This window comes from Sinocyclocheilus anshuiensis, unplaced genomic scaffold (assembly GCF_001515605.1).
Source record: "Sinocyclocheilus anshuiensis isolate Anshui unplaced genomic scaffold, SAMN03320099.WGS_v1.1 scaffold251, whole genome shotgun sequence".
In the NCBI taxonomy this organism is placed as follows: Eukaryota; Metazoa; Chordata; class Actinopteri; order Cypriniformes; family Cyprinidae; genus Sinocyclocheilus; species Sinocyclocheilus anshuiensis.
Window position 1 is genome coordinate 115,273 of NW_015549579.1, and position 4,705 is coordinate 119,977.

A 4,705-nucleotide genomic window follows, 5' to 3' on the forward strand; every position below is an offset into this window, starting at 1 on the left:
ATGTGAGAAATGTTGAAGGTGTCTGAATAAATTTTGGTTTGACTGTATCTATTTGATAAATTAAGTTAACCAACTAACATTATACATACTCTTTTGGTTTCTGTAACCAATATTTTAAAACGGTACTCGGTATCGGCAAGTACCAAAAATAAAAGTATCGGTATCGGGCGAGTACTGGAAAAAGTGGTATCGTGCATCCCTAATATTTTTCTTACAAAAACGTATTGATTTCCGGAGGCCTTTATTCACGCCCCGGAGCCGTGTGAGGCATGTTTTATTATGGATGCGCGCGCTTTATTTGACGTGTTTTGGACTGTTGAACAGAAACACCTGCCCACTGCAATGATAATGGTAATAATAAAGTCATATACACCTAGGATGCCTTGAGGGTGAGTAAAACACAGGCTAATTTTTTTATTCATTTTTGGGTGAATTAACCTTTTAATGGTGTCTACTGTTGATTTGGGCACCATTGACCTTCATTGTGTGGGCAAAAAGAGTTTTTGGGTGAGCTATCCCTTTAAGTATTAATCTGAGTAAAATGTATTATGTTATCATGTCTGTTCCTCACACAAAGCGATTGTATGAATTCAGAAGCCACTGCAATGATAACGCTTGGAATAGCCAGGACAATTTTTTAAATAACTCAGATTGGATTCGTCTGAAAGAAGAAAGTCATATACATCTAGGTTGCCTCGAGGGTGAGTAAAACACAGGCTAATTTTCATTTTTGGGTGAACTAACCCTTTATCATCACATGCTTGTTTGTGATATTCTTTTACAAACAAGCTCAAGAAATTACATTAAAGAGTGAATAATTGAAACTCAAATGCTGTAAGCTTCACCTTCTCCTCATCTTTAATCAGATGTGTTATTTTCGAAAATAAAGTCAAATGAACTAGCTACATTTCCTTTGTAACATCTTCCTTTGGAAGAACACTACCAATGTATTACACATTAAGAAATTTCACTAATGAATGCCAATTTCTGGTCTTGAACATTATTCGGACAGGGCTTGTTTTCCCTGTGGAGTTTAAGTACATTTTTTGCTTCAAAGACACTTTGCAATTTCAATACCATCTAAAAATGAAATGACTGTATCTGGTTATGACTCATATAACCTCGGTAAAATGATGTAGCAAATTACCTGCTGTTTTTTGTTAACTCCGGTTAACTCAGAGGTCCTATGAGAAATCTAATACAGTCTGTATAGGAATCCCTGTTATTGCGGGACTGTATTATCTATAACAACACTTCTCATTTATTTTGACCTTCTCAAATACAGTAGTTCAGTTTGTAGCCCTAAAACCTGAAAAACAATTAGCATCTTCAGCCATGGGTTCCCTAAGAAGCTCCTACAGGTTTTTAGAATGGCAGATTTTGATTTGAGTAAAATAAGATCTGTCATTAACTTCACATGAAGAGACCTTCTCAATTTATGTTATAAATTTCATAGTCACATTCACCTTGACTTTTGAAGCATGTACAATGTAAATAGAAACAAAATGGACAGCCAGATCAAGGAAACTGTTAAAAACGGCCACTGTAGTGTCAGCATCAACAATCAGCACCTTAATTAACTTCTTCCCTTAATTATGCATATAATGTTGTAATTATATAATCATATTTTATTAGTTTAATGAAGCACGCATCCAGAGCACATGACCTTTTGTAATGGCCACATCCAGACAATCCCAATCCGTTTCAAATCCTATGTGTATAGTTCTTTTAACCTCCTTGAAAAGTATATGCACCACTAAAGAAGCTACATTTCTAACGATTCCTTTAAGAATAGATAGATAAAAACATCATGCCATTTTGTGTTTGGGTTAATGAGTTCAAAGCAAGCTGATGTAATTTGTACTTTATGCCTGAAACCTGGTTTGAATTGGTCTCAACTTGCGGAACACACCACACACACATTCCATCCTTTTCATCGGCTCGTCGCAGTTCAACAGTATCCCCTTCGGCTATACATAACACCTTGATCTGACACTGCCCTACATGGAGACACTCAGCATATTATCAGATTCACTATTCTTTCATGTTCCATTCTGTAGGCAGATACGTCATCCATAAACAAATCTGTCTCTGGAGGGTCACAGTGATTCTGATCTCAAAAATTAAATGGCAATACAATAGCAAGCAGAAGAGAAAATGGGTTATTACAGAGAGAAGAGTATTATTCAACTGTCCTCCAATAGAACAGTATAGCATTATAAATGCTTAGTATCAGATAGTGTTGTCAAACATACCGACCACGATACCATTTGGTAGTGAAATTTTAAAAACATCGATTTCCCGCTAACATTTGAGCGTTGTTGAGCAGATTGTTACACAGCGCTGACTGGTCACCGTGTTCACGCGCTCAACAGATATGACTGTGATTGGCAACAATGATCATCCCTTCACGCTCTTCACCGAGCGCTTATCAGCGAATGACATATCCGCTGATAGGCACTGCTTTCAAACGCTCTCGTGCAGGGACGTACACAGACATTTTGAGGGGCAGGGGCTCAAGTGGAAAAAAGGGCACTTCTCATTTTTATTTAAATTTTTTTTCTAAACAAAACATTAAATAGACCTATATTAACACAACTCTGACTTACTTACCAATTTAATTTAATTCCCTCACACTCACCCAATTGTTTCATGTCGTTTCATTTTTCAACAGATGTCTATAAAATAATCAGTTCACATAGAGACCATGGTCTTCTTTAGCATTCACTAATTTTATTAATGCCTGATTTGCATATCAATGTGGCGATTCCAATAAAGTTATTAATTTTACTGTATTCAGCTGTCGTTTCTCCATTAAAGGGTTCATTCACCCAAAAATGAAAATTAGCCTGTGTTTTACTAACCCTCAAAGCATCCTAGGTGTAGATGACTTTCTTCTTTCAGACGAATCCAATCGGAGTTATATTAAAAATTGTCCTGGCCCCTCCAAGCCTTACAATGGGGATAAGCGGGTGCTTGTTGTCAATAGTCCAGAAGATGTGAAATAAAGTGCGCGCATCCATAGTAAAACGTGCCTCACACAGCTCCGGGGCGTGAATAAAGGCCTCCAGTAGCGAATCCATGCGTTTATGTAAGATAAATATCCATATTTCAAATGTAATAAACACTTTTTTCTCACTTCTGGAAGTCCAGAAGCCATTCAGGTGGATGACGTAGGACGTAGGCGTCATGCGCGCGCCTCTGAGAAATGCAGGAGCAAAGGAAACAAACTTTCCTTACTTTAGCAAAGGAAAACCAGTCTCCTCTTGGCTTATATCGAAATCCTCTGACATTTTTCTTTACAAATCCTCATTTTGTGCTTCTAATTCATGACTGGCGTTTTGTTTTGTTCTCTCTCCACGTTCGTCACCAATCATGCAACGCCAACGTCCTACGTCATCCACCTGAATGACTTCCGCATACGACAGTCAACGGAAGTGAGAAAAAAAGTTATTACGTTTGAAATATCGATATTTATCTTACAAAAACGCATGGATTCACTACAGGAGGCCTTTATTCACCCCCCGGAGCTGTGTGAGGCACGTTTTATTACGGATGCGTGCACTTTATTTCACATCTTCTGGACTGTTGACAAAAAGCACCCGCTTATCCCCATTGTAAGGCTTGGAGGGGCCAGGACAATTTTTAATATAATTCCGATTAGATTCGTCTGAAAGAAGAAAGTCACATACATTGAGTAAAACAATTTTCATTTTTGGGTGAACTAACCCTTTAAGTTGGCCTGTATGCTATTGCCTTAGCTATTAGCTAGTTTAGCTAACTTATTACATGGTAGCTCATGAGTCATGGATGTTAGCAAGACAAATTAACTATATTTGCCTTTTGTATAATTAGCTGTAAATTCGAGGCACAGGTAGTTGTAGTCTTTTGTTCATCACCACTCAGCTCCACACCAAGACAAACACAACTGGAAACTGGGTGAGGGCTTCACTTCTGCAGCTCACTGCCTGTCTGTGAAGTGCATGTGCCGATCAATGCTCAATGCACAGGTTTTCACAACAAAACCCACCCAATTGCTTCTCAAAACTAGCCCGATTGCATTTTTCGAAAGGGGTCCCCCGGTAAAAATCGTGTTCCGGGGTGTAAACTACACGTTTTTTGGCAAGGTTCCCCTGGAAAAAGTGGCATTGCAGGGGCTAAATATCACGTGACTGGGGTCGCTTCAACCCGCGGACATAAAAAAACAACCCGCGGCAATAGTGTAAAATAGCGGACTTGGCAACGCTGGATCAACGTGTGCTACACTGCTGTGCTGCGTGGAGATGCGGAGGGGAGAAAGCCATCAGAACTCGACAGAGTCTCAACATTTTCTGACCTGATATTTTGCTTTTTTATTTGTTTGACAGGGAAAGCTGTGCGCAAACAGAAAGACACAGGCACACATATATACATACAGGATGGATTCTGATTGGCTGTCAATGTTTGTATCGTTCATCAGCTGTAAAAAATCGTTCTGAAAATGCAAATGGTATCACAGTCGGTACTTTTGACAACACTAGTATCAAACATATCTGTATATTATCTGTAATTGAGTGCATTAATTTAAATTGGGCATATATAGTTGTTTGGAGCTAAAATGGCCAGTTAAAGCAATATAATCTTTAAAGGGGTAATATGATGCGATTTCAAGTTTTCCTTTCTCTTTGGAGTGTTACAAGCTGTTCGTGAATAGATAAGATCCCTA